The sequence below is a fragment of the Prionailurus bengalensis genome, chromosome C1 (genome assembly GCF_016509475.1).
Source record: "Prionailurus bengalensis isolate Pbe53 chromosome C1, Fcat_Pben_1.1_paternal_pri, whole genome shotgun sequence".
Classification (NCBI taxonomy): Eukaryota; Metazoa; Chordata; class Mammalia; order Carnivora; family Felidae; genus Prionailurus; species Prionailurus bengalensis.
Genome location: NC_057345.1, coordinates 85,490,937 through 85,503,811, shown reverse-complemented (window position 1 = coordinate 85,503,811; position 12,875 = coordinate 85,490,937). Strand labels below are relative to the sequence as shown.

The 12,875-nt window shown below is 39.7% G+C and overlaps 1 protein-coding gene across 1 annotated transcript in view; it reads left to right on the top strand.

Moving 5' to 3' along the window:
- Window positions 1-9,283: 9,283 nt before the first annotated feature.
- FRRS1 (ferric chelate reductase 1) overlaps window positions 9,284-12,875 on the top strand; it is a 47,709-nt gene continuing 44,117 nt past the window's right edge. The window contains exon 1 of the mRNA XM_043575654.1: window positions 9,284-9,315. The gene's annotated coding sequence lies outside the window, so the exon portion shown is untranslated. The remainder of the gene's footprint in view (window positions 9,316-12,875) is intronic.

The window sequence follows — 12,875 nt, the reverse complement described above, 5'->3', positions numbered from 1 at the left end:
TCCTCTCAGGACTGCCTTCGCTGCGTCCCAAAGCATTTGGATTGTTGTATTTTCATTTTCGTTTGTTTCCATATATTTTTTAATTTCTTCTCTAATTGCCTGGTTGACCCACTCATTCGTTAGTAGGGTGTTCTTTAACCTCCATGCTTTTGGAGGTTTTCCAGACTTTTTTCTGTGGTTGATTTCAAGCTTCATAGCATTGTGGTCTGAAAGTAAGCATGGTATAATTTCAATTCTTGTAAACTTATGAAGGGCTGTTTTGTGACCCAGTATATGATCTATCTTGGAGAATGTTCCATGTGCACTCGAGAAGAAAGTATATTCTGTTGCTTTGGGATGCAGAGTTCTAAATATATCTGTCAAGTCCATCTGATCCAATGTCTCATTCAGGGCCCTTGTTTCTTTATTGACCGTGTGTCTAGATGATCTATCCATTTCTGTAAGTGGGATGTTAAAGTCCCCTGCAATTACCACATTCTTATCAATAAGGTTGCTTATGTTTATGAGTAATTGTTTTATATATTTGGGGGCTCCGGTATTCGGCGCATAGACATTTATAATTGTTAGCTCTTCCTGATGGATAGACCCTGTAACTATTATATAATGTCCTTCTTCATCTCTTGTTACAGCCTTTAATTTAAAGTCTAGTTTGTCTGATATAAGTATGGCTACTCCAGCTTTCTTTTGGCTTCCAGTCGCATGATAAATAGTTCTCCATCCCCTCACTCTCAATCTAAAGGTGTCCTCAGGTCTAAAATGAGTCTCTTGTAGACAGCAAATAGATGGGTCTTGTTTTTTTATCCATTCTGATACCCTATGTCTTTTGGTTGGCGCATTTAATCCATTTACATTCAGTGTTATTATAGAAAGATACGGGTTTAGAGTCATTGTGATGTCTGTATGTTTTATGCTTGTAGTGATGCCTCTGGTACTTTGTCTCACAGGGTCCCCCTTAGGATCTCTTGTAGGGCTGGTTTAGTGGTGACAAATTCCTTCAGTTTTTGTTTGTTTGGGAAGACCTTTATCTCTCCTTCTATTCTAAATGACAGACTTGCTGGATAAAGGATTCTCGGCTGCATATTTTTTCTGTCTAGCACCCTGAAAATCTCGTGCCAATTCTTTCTGGCCTGCCAAGTTTCAAAAGAGAGATCAGTCACGAGTCTTATAGGTCTCCCTTTATATGTGAGGGCACGTTTACCCCTTGCTGCTTTCAGAATTTTCTCTTTATCCTTGTATTTTGCCAGTTTCACTATGATATGTCGTGCAGAAGATCGATTCAAGTTACGTCTGAAGGGAGTTCTCTGTGCCTCTTGGATTTCAATGCCTTTTTCCTTCCCCAGTTCAGGGAAGTTCTCAGCTATTATTTCTTCAAGTACCCCTTCAGCACCTTTCCCTCTCTCTTCCTCCTCTGGGATACCAATTATGCGTATATTATTTCTTTTTAGTGTATCACTTAGTTCTCTAATTTTCCCCTCATACTCCTGGATTTTTTTATCTCTCTTTTTCTCAGCTTCCTCTTTTTCCATAACTTTATCTTCTAGTTCACCTATTCTCTCCTCTGCCTCTTCAAGCCGAGCTGTGGTGGTTTCCATTTTGTTATGCATTTCGTTTAAAGCGTTTTTCAGCTCCTCGTGACTGTTCCTTAGTCCCTTGATCTCTGTAGCAAGAGATTCTCTGCTGTCCTGTATACTGTTTTCAAGCCCAGCGATTAATTTTATGACTATTATTCTAAATTCACTTTCTGTTATATTATTTAAATCCTTTTTGATCAGCTCATTAGCTGTTGTTATTTCCTGGAGATTCTTCTGAGGGGAATTCTTCCGCTTGGTCATTTTGGATAGTCCCTGGCGTGGTGAGGACCTGCAGGGCACTTCCCCTGTGCTGTGGTGTATAACTGGAGTTGGTGGGCGGGGCCGCAGTCCGACCTGATGTCTGCCCCCAGCCCACCGCTGGGGCCACAGTCAGACTGGTGTGTGCCTTCTCTTCCCCTCTCCTAGGGGCGGGATTCACTGTGGGGTGGTGTGGCTCGTCTGGGCTACTTGCACCCTGCCAGGCTTGTGATGCTGGGGATCTGGCGTATTAGCTGGGGTGGGTAGGCAAGGTGCACGGGGGCAGGAGGGGCAGGCTTAGATCGCTTCTCCTTAGGTGATCCACTTCAGGAGGGGCCCTGTGGCAGCGGGAGGGAGTCAGATCCGCTGCCGGAGGTTTGGCTCCGCAGAAGCACAGAGTTGGGTGTTTGCGCGGAGCGAGCAAGTTCCCTGGCAGGAACTGGTTCTCTTTGGGATTTTGGCTGGGGGATGGGCGGGGGATATGGCGCTGGCGAGCGCCTTTGTTCCCCACCAAACTGAGCTCTGTTGTCAGGGGGCTCAGCAGCTCTCCCTCCCTTTGTCCTCCAGCCTTCCAGCTTTCCGAGCAGAGCTGTTAACTTATGACCTCCCAGATGCTAAGTCGCGCTTGTTGTGGGAGCACAGTCCGTCAGGCCCCTCCGCTTTTGCCAGCCAGACTCGGGGGCTCTGCTTGGCCGGCGAGCCGCCCCTCCGCCCCGGCTCCCTCCCGCCAGTCCGTGGAGCGCGCACCGCCTCGCCGCCCTTCCTACCCTCTTCCGTGGGCCTCTCATCTGCGTTTGGCTCCGGCGACTCCGTTCTGCTAATCCTCTGGCGGTTTTCTGGGTTATTTAGGCAGGTGTAGATGGAATCTAAGTGATCAGCAGGACGTGCGGTGAGCCCAGCGTCCTCCTAAACCACCATCTTGCCGTTAGTCCCCGAAACCAATGACTTTTCTACGCAGTCGATAACTCTATTACTTTTCATTCTGGCTGTGGAGAGCATAGTTTCTTTTCAATATTAAGACTATGTTACATTTGTATATATTAAAGGCATTCACTTAACACAATAGGCCCAAGCCATCTTGTAAACAAATGGCATTTTAAAAAGTCATGTAGCCCAAGAGCTGCTAAACAAAATTCTCCAGTAAATTATACTATTTCTTCCTTGTTAAAACTTGGGAAATTGGGGCGCCTGGGTGGCTCAGTCGGTTAAGTGTCGGACTTTGGCTCCGGTCATTATCTTGTGGTTCGTGAGTTCAAGCCCCGTGTCAGGCTCTGTGTTGACAGCTCAGAGCCTGGAGCCTGTTTCAGATTCTGTATCTTCCTCTCTCTCTGAGTCTCCCCTGTTTATGCTCTGTCTCTCTCTGTCTCAAAAATAAATAAACGTTAAAAAAAAAAAAAAACCTTGGGAAATTTTTTAAAAAAACCTAATTTATTACTGAATAGGACTAGGTTATTACTTAATAGATGCTATATTCTTCCTTTCCTTGGTTCCTTCTTAGTTTCTTTTCTTATTTGCTTTAATTGATTTAATAACAGGTATGGTAGAAACTTGAATATAGTATAACCCTAATTGATAGAAAATAGTAGAAGCCACTGATTGTAATTACCAAGACTTTTATCTTTATATCGTGTCTCTAGACGATTAACAGAGATTCTATTAATGATTTGATAAAGCTGAATCAAACTTTTAATATTTTACTTTGATCAGTGGTACCATCTCTGGCACATAATTACAGAGCATTAATATTGTCTTAGAGTAAATTAAAATGCTATAAAAGAAAATAATGTAATTAAAGAGAATGAAGAATGTCTTCCATGCTTTCATTATAATCAATACTCTGCCCTTAAAATGAACTGAAATTCAAATCAAGTTTGGAAAGGGATAAGCTTTCTAGTATCCATCTTTCTACCATTAAATTAAGGTGAGATATTTAACATAGATTTTTTTAGTTCCTAAAAAAAGGAATTGAAAGTAATGACATAGTCCCTATCTCAGTGACTGCTTATAGTTAGTGTGGATTTTCATCCATTGGTATTGACCACTTGGTGTAGTGTATTGGGAAGGATCTGAGGCCATGTCCAGTTTAGTAGTGAAGAGTATTATAAGCAATGGTGATGGCTGCTTGAGTGTGTCAATGGCATCTTAGGTAATGTGTATTTCTTCACTCTAACATAAGACAGTAAAAGTAATGTCATGAGCAGGTTTTCAAGATCATTCTGGTGTCAGTGTGATGAGATATTATTTCATGAAAATATCACAAAAACCCTACTTCTGTATCATTACCTTCTTTATGCAAATGAAGAAAGTGAGATTAGGGGGTTAAATAACTTGCCTGAAGTTGAACAGCTATTAAAGAGCAGAGCTGGGATTTCAACCAAAGTGGGCCAGACTTCAGAGACTATGACAGTTTTGCTTGGCCATATAGCCATTTTATAATGGAGGAACTTATATTAGTTCTGATTATCAGAAAAGTTTCATGGATGAATTGGGACTTTTTCTAAACCTTGAAGAATGTGTGGTGTTTAATACTTGGAAAGAAATGAGATAAGGGAACAGCATTAGCAAATGGGGAAACATAAGAATGAGTCTTTGCATTTAATGGGGTGATTTAATCAGCAGTTCCTGGTGGGAAAGCAATGAAGGTGTGGCCTGGTGACAGAGTGCTTTATTTTTATTATTTTTGTTTTTTTATTTATTAAAAAACATTTTTTTTTGAAAGACAGAGACAGAGTATGAGTAGGGGAGGGGCAGAGAGAGAGGGAGACACAGAATCTGAAGCAGGCTCCAGTGTCCAAGCTCCGAGGTGTCAGCACAGAGCCTGATGAAGGGCTCGAACTCACGGACCAGACTGTGAGATCACGACCTGAGCTGAAGTCAGAGGCCTAGCCAGTTGAGCCACCTTGGCGCCCCCCCCCCCACCCGTTTTATTTTTTCAGAGTGCTTTGAATGTCTGAAAGAGTATGGATTTAACTCTATAAGCAACGGTACCTCACAGAACATTATTGATAAAAGCGATGCTTTAGGAAGATTGATCTAATGTTGGACTATTGTCAGCAGGATTCATGAAGGTCATGAGAGAGGAAGCAGGATAGATTAGTTAGAAGGTTACTACTATGGTCCAGAGAATTTGAGCATAGATCATTATAGTGCACATATTTTATTGAACTATTAAAAAATTTTTTTAATGTTTATTTTTGAGAGAGAGAGCAGAGTGTGAGTGGGGGAGGGGCAGAGAGAGAGAGAGAGGGAGACACAGAATCTGAAGCAGGCCCCGGGTTCTGAGCTGTGAGCACAGAGCCTGATGGGGGGGCTCAACCCACAAACTGTGAGATCATGACCCCAGCTGAAGTCAGATGCTTAACTGACTGAGCCACCCAGCGCCCTGAACAGTTTTTATGTTTAGACATTGAACTAAGCAATTTTATCTCAGCTAATTCTCACACTATTATGAGGAAAGTATTATGATCTTCATTTATGATAGAGGTCTAGATCACAAAGTTTAGTGGTGGAGCTGATCTTCAAATCCTGGGTGGTCTGATTCCAGACCACCATGTTCCTCTGCTTAGAATAAATAAGTACGAAGGCCTACATGTGAGTGTTCAGAAAGGAGGAGATGGTAATTGACTTGGGGAGATATTAAAAGCAATTGCTTTCAACATTTTGGGCTACTGCCCACAGTAAGAAATCAGAAACTCAGGACATTTCTACTCACAGATGTAATCCGAATAGCCTCATGAAACAGCATTTATTTACCCTTATCATATGTAATTCACTCTGTTTTTTTCTATGCTATTTTATTAACATTTTTCTGATTGTTACCCACTAAAGATTTTATAATCCATTAATAAATGGATTGTGGCTCCAAACTGAAAAACTCTGAGCTATAAAATATGAAAGAGACAAAAAGTTGAAAGTCATCTCTAGGTTTTGCTTGAGTGTTGAAGAGAATGGGTACCACTGCCTGATAAAAATACAGGAGAAACTGGAAAGAGGAGTTGATTGTTTCCTGCAGCTGCTATAACAAATGACCACAACAAATTTATTCTCTTACAGTTCCGGAAGCCAGAAGTCCAAAATCAGTAGCACTGGGCCAAAGTCAAGGTATTGGCAGAACCACTTCCTCCAGAAGCTCTAGTTGAGAATCTTTTCCTGCTGTCTTCCTGCTTCTGGTGGCTACAGGCATTCTTTGGCCTGTGGCTGCATTACCCCAATGTTTACCTCCATGGTCACATTGTCTTCCTTTGTGTGTAATCTCCTCTGCTTCTTCTTTTAAGGATACTTATGATTGCAGTTAGGGCACACCTGGATAACCCAGGATAATCTTTTTTTCTCAAGATTCTTAATCCAATGACATCTGGAAAGCAATGAGAACTGCACGTCTACAGAAATGTCGGTTTATCAAGTAATTATGCCCCTTCCTTTTTTTCTTCCTTCCTCCTTCCCTCCCTCCTTCCTTCCTTCCTTCCTTCCTTCCTTCCTTCCTTCCTTCCTTCCTTCCTTCCTTCTCTCCCCCACCCCTCTTTCTTTCTTTTGTTCTTTCTTTATTACCCACCTAAGAAATCACAATATATTAGACATAGAACCACTTTGTACAAACATAGGGTAGTGCCTAGCCCAGTATTTGCCATATATTAAGTGTTTGATAAATACTTGTGGAATAATTGTGATAATTTTGTTAGTTCTCATTCTGAAAAATTAGTCTTTTTCTGGACCATTATGTGTCTCTTTCTAGTCATCAGAAACCTGCTTTCACAGTTTGGCAGACCTTAGAGAATATATGGTTTTGGTTGTAACCCCTCATTTTTACTTTTGAGGTAACAAAAACAGAGGAAAAGTGATGGCAGTGGAGATAAAGAGAGGATGAATTTGGATAAGATTGACAAAATTAAAGGGCACGTGATAATGGGTCCATTTTAAATGGTGGGTTTTGGATTTATTGATTTGAAGCAGGGTCTAATCAATTGGGGATGTTCTGCGTGAATCCTGTGTTTTATGAAATGCTGAGTATAATAGGAAAGGCAAGGTTATGTTTGGTCCATCAGACATCATTCAGATTTGGCAGTGAGGCTCAGGGCAGAGAGCTAGTAGCTGTGGCTTAGAACCCTGCCTTGCCACTTTTCTCTGCCTGGTTTTGGGCAATTTACTTAGCCAAGCATGTCCTTAACATTCTCAGCAGTAGAATGTCTGTAATACTGTAATACCTTTCACCTACAGTTCTTGTGAGACTTAGGATAATACATGTGCTTTGGTCAAAATGAGTGCTCAGTAAATGCTAATTCTCATTCTTGCTGTACTTTATTTGCCTTATTCATTCTCATTCTTTCATGAGTATACCCTGGAGTTTTCCAGTGGCTACATGATGTGTTGTAAGATACTGCAACAGACTGAATACAGAAGATATGAGACTCCAGCAGTCTTCTGTTAAGCCAGGCACTAAAGAGATTTGCAAAAATTAAACAATACGACTCCACTCACTAAACTCTTCTTTTTGGAAAGCAGTCAGAAAGGCACTGGTAAAAAAAAAAAATACTATATTAATATTTAATGAGTTTGTTTTGTTATTTAAAAATGAATTTGTGGGTATTTAAATATTTCTCGCTTAAAAATTTTAATACATATAGATATTGATAGATATCACCTACATAAACAAATATCCCTTTGGGGTCCACAATGATTTTTAAAAAGTTGTAAAGGAGTCTGGACTGAACATTTGAGAACCATCAATTTAGAGGCATGAGAATGGGATCCAATATGATAGTGTCAACTCAGAGTCCAAGCTCCATTGAACATCTTACTAAATTTGGTTCCTTTTGTGACAGCTAACAAGTAGCTAATGAAGAAAAAGCTGGCTAGAGGTGAACTGCTGGCAGGGAGTGATAAGGGGAATTGTAGCTGGGGACTTTGGGGGAAATGATAGCCTGGAAAAGGGTGCTTTTAGATAGAGCCAAGCCTCTCTATTCAGTTCTTCCCACTACTGTTTATTTTTCTTCTCCATGTTTTTATTTAAGTTCCAGTTAGTTAACATACGATGTAATATTAGTTTCAGGTGTAGAATTTAGTGATTCAACACTTCCATACAACACCCTGTGCTCATCACAAGTGCCTGCCTTAATCCCCATTACCTATTTCACCCATCCCCCTGCCCACCTGGTAACCCATCCCCCTGCCCACCTGGTAACCCTCAGTCTGTTTCCTGGTTTGCCCCTTTTTCTCCCCCCCCCCCGCCCCCCCCCCCAGGTTCATCTGTTTAAGAGTGCTTTAGGATAAAAGATTATGATAATATATTCTAAGAATTACTTGTTTTATAAATTCTTTAAATCATGCTTTTGGCATGCAGAGTGTCCCCCAGGGACTATTTCTGGAAAAGGTTTAAGTATAACTGCAGAAAGCTATGTCATCGCCTGAAGCTTTATATGGAAGGACTGAAACTTGACCTGACTGAGTGTGCTTCTGTTCATATTCCATGCAGCTTTAGGATAGAAAACCAGCTCTGTGGCATCTTTATTTAAAGTGTCTATCTAAAATCCTGTAAAGAGGGTTTTTGGTAATTGTGAGTAGTTCTTAAGGAGAAAGATTAAAGTGATCGTGTTCTTTCCCCTCTCTCCACTTAAAATGGTTTTAGAGATTTTAGTCGTGTTGATTGCCAACCAGTGATCACAGGTTAAGGTGTATATGACACCATTTATTTTCCAGTCTGCACTTGTGAGTTATAGTCTATGCTGGAATGTTTAATATTTTCAGATTCATTGTTTTTTCCTAGCCCTAAAAATTTTCTTTTTCAAAAAAAAAATCTTATGCAAAACAAAGATTAAATGCTTAAAAAGAAATGAAAATGGAACCCCTAAGTTTCAGAGTGAATTTTGCAAAATAAAATAATTCTTTTGCATTATGTGATTTACACTTTCCAAGGTTTCAGTTCTATGCTGTCTGATTCTTTGCACCTTTTGTAGTTAGTTGAAATAGTTTGTTAATTACTGTTATGCCTTAGATAGGGTTGCCAGAAAAAATAGAGTAAATTTGTATTTCAGAAAAACAATGAATCATTTATTAGTATAATTACTTTCCCCAAACTGCATAGAACAATATTTATATTGGTTGTTTATCTGAAATTGAGTTTAAGCAGGCATCCTATATTTTAATTTGCTAAACTTGGCAACCCTACCTAGGCATAACTAGGTTCTTTTGTTTGTCTTAGAGTATATGGAACAGGTATTTTCAAATGGTTTTGTAGTTAAAGGCAAATACATAATTTTCTCAATGAAATAACTATTACTTGGCCAAAAGTGTTCTTATATGTAAAACAGAACCCTTAATTCTCAGAAATGGAGTCTGAAAATTAGTTCTCGTCTTGCAAATCAAGTTTTACAGCTTAGTTTAGCTTGGGAAACTTTCTGGTTACTGGGTGAGCTAGCTCCACCCAGCTGCTGAAGTGAGATACAAATTGTAACAAAACCGGAAGTTGGCTAGGCTGCCTTCGCTTCTCAAGGTAAGTGTCGCCTTCTGTTCTCTCTAAGTCAGAGCTCTCCGCAAAGCGTTTAAAAATTGAAGCCAGCCAAGGCAACAGTACTGGAGAGCAGGCGCCATGGATCATGGGGGCAGTCGGCGACGCAGAATGAACGCTTTAACAAATTATGTTTTGGACTTGTATTGAGTTAATGAGGGTGCACAAACGAGTTAGGTTAGTAATATGTCCCGTGACTTTGACTAACGAGCTTTAATCCCAGAAAAGGGAGATTGTAAGTAGAGTCGTGCTTGGGATCCTGAAAAGCTTGGACTGTATTCATGCACACGTGTTTTCTTTCTTTCTTCTTTTTTGAAAAGTTGAAACTGTCGGAACTCCCTTTTATATTTAAACCTAATGGGATAATTACCTGTATGCAGATTATTCAGAGCCTTACTTCGTTTTTAAAGTGTGTTTTAAACTAGAAATTTTAGCTCCCCCGACCCCTGGTGTGCCTTTAGAATTTAAGAAAGGCTCTAAGGGTGGCAAGGTGTTACCTCTGCCCCGCCCCGCCCCCCTCCCCCCTCCCCCCTTTTTGTATCTTGTCAGTGCTTGCCTAGGGGCAAAGGAGATTTTTCAATTTGTAAATACATTATTCAGGGATATTTCTTTACAGAGCTGAACTTTTGAGCTTCAGGTAATTTCTTTTAATTCCGAATTAAGAGAAAAAGTGTAAAGATTTGAGTACTGTACAGAGATGGAGGCTAAATTTTGGTTTATTGATTTATTGAAAACAATGAGCTAGACTTTTTAGAGGATGGTTTTGTTTGAAGGGATGAGTTCTAGTAAGTTGTTTAATAACCCAACATGTTGATTCTTTTGGCCAACTGTAGCTTCTGTTTCACACGTGTCCATTTAGGTAATGTTCGATTCTCTGGAAATCACACTGTACAAGTGCTGTTTTCAAGGTACACTGTTAGTGTGACAGGAGATCAACACGCAGGACACCTCTGGCCATAGGACAAGTCACCAGTTGGGGCAGGGGTGATAAATTTTTTTTATCAGCAAAATCAAAGCTTCTGGAGGTTCCGAAAAGAGAACAGTTACTTGAGGTTGGCAGAAATAGGCAAGACCCCATGGAAAGAAGGAGGTTTTAATGGAAGACCTGGTTTATGGTGGCCAAGTGTGCGAGATGTTTCATACGTATTACTTTATTTAATCTTAACAAAGCACCTTGATGTTGGTTGCATTTTTTCTAGTAAAATGAGAAAACTAAAGCCTGGTAAGGTTAAATAATTCGCTCACGGTCACTAAGGTGGTGCCTGCTGGGTTAAAACCGGCAGCTGGATTCTTCAAACGATGGTGATTTCAATGTCCCTAGTGTTCACTGGATCATAGGAGACAGTAGTTGATGGCTTTGCAAATGGACCTTGAAAGAGGGGACGAGGTTTTATTTACCAAAACAAAACCAAGCAAAAACCAAGTAAAAGTAACATAGAATGTTTGAAAATAGATAAAGCTTTAGCTTTATTTTTTTAGAAAAAAGCTAAACAATTTTCTGGTATTTCTTTACAGTCTTTATATATCCCATGTTTTATAGTTACAAATTATAATTTTTTATTATATTTAAAGCGCTACATGCTTTAAAAATTTTAAATTATTTTATATTATATATTTTCATATTATATATTTTTGTAATTTTTATGTTATAAACACCCTTTTCAAAAAAAAAAAGAACAATACAAAGAGGATTAAAAAAGAGGAAGTCCACTTCTCTTCCCCTATTGAGAACACTCTCCTGGTGATAACCACTATTGAGAAAGGTTAAAGTGTGGAATAGAAGTTTTTTTTTTCCTTTTCCCTTTAACTTTTAAGTGATATATCTTTCAGTATACTAAATATCATTTTGCAATCTGCTTGTTTTCATTCCTCGGTGTGGCATGAGCATGTTTCCACTTAAGTACATGCAGATTCATGTCTTAGGGTTTTTGTGAAAGGAGTTGATACTTGCAAGCACTTAAAGGAATGCCTAGCTCCCATAAAGCACACAGTAATTATTGGCTGTTATATTTGTCATTGACTATTCTATTTCATTCTTTTAAGTGAGTATGAAGTATCCTATAGTTTGGATGTAGCATAGTTCATTTTTGTAACCACCTAGATTTTTGCCATTTTCCAAATAATTTTAGCGTAATTGTGCGAGTTTTTCTGTAGGATAATTCCTGGAATTGAAATTCCTAGGTCAGAGGTTAAACATAGCTTAGTAGGATACTGTTAAATTTCCTCCAAAAATATTGTGACAGTTTACACTCTTCATTGTGTATGAGTGTGCTCATTTTTCTATATCCGTGTTGATACTGGAAATTATCAGTCTTTTGGATTTTCCATGAAATGATAGGCAATGAATTTTTTTTTTTTTTACATGAAAGGTATAGTGTACAGAGATTTTTGTATCTTATTCTTTCCCATGTAACATGTATGTAACTTCCAGATGAGGAGGAATTTGGCAGATGAAATAGGTCCCAGTTAGAAGGCAGGACATGGGGAGAAAGAAAGAGTGTTGCTTCTTCCTGGAATAAGTATACGTGGTACCTTGTCACTAGAGCATGGGAGAATAAAATCCTTGAAATTGGGTTGTGCTTTGGGAAAATGATCTTGTGGTGTTGTTTAGGACAATCAGAATGGCGATACAGAAACGGAGGGCAATTGAGAGTGTTTCATTAATTTGGTGACAGGTGATGAAGGCTTTGTGCTTTGGTGATGGCGGAATGGAAAGTAGCAGACAGATATAATATAATAGAGAGAAAGTCAAAGAGAGATGCAGAAGGGGTAGGTAGGAGAGTGGAAGGGTGGAAGAAGAATCTGCAGAGCTTGCTTGGAAATTGGGGTCCAAAAGAGTGGCGTCAAATCTTGAGAATATGGGGTGTGAAGTCTTAGTGACTAGAAATGTGTTGCCAGGCCTCCATCAGAATAGGGAAGTCAGATGCAAAAACTAGTCTGGAGGAAAAAATGATGAATTTCATTGCAGACCAGTTGAGCTTATTGTCATCCAAACAGAAATCTATATACAGTTGTAAGTATGAATCAAAGCATTGAGGAGATGTAGAGTGGGGGTAATTGGAAGATTTGAGAAACATCCTAGTGATAAAAATTGAGGCCATGGAAGTGATGAGCTTGCAGAGAAATGTGGGGGGCCAAGGTAAAAAGTCTTGGGAATGGATATATTCATGTATGAGGCATGGAGAGGAACCAGACTTAACAGTATTGTTTACAATGACTATTTCTAACATTTGACCTTGGATCTAAATAGGTCTAATGTCCCTCAAAAGTCCACGATCACTTTTTTCTTTCTACCTTTGGTTCTTTTATTGCTCCCATTCAAATTGTGCTCATTTTGAACCCCTTTTTCTTTTTTTTTTTTTTTTTAATTTTTTTTTCAACACTTTTTATTTATTTTTGGGACAGAGAGAGACAGAGCATGAACGGGGGAGGGGCAGAGAGAGAGGGAGACACAGAATCAGAAACAGGCTCCAGGCTCTGAGCCATCAGCCCAGAGCCCGACGCGGGGCTCGAACTCACGGACCGCGAGATCGTGACCTGGCTGA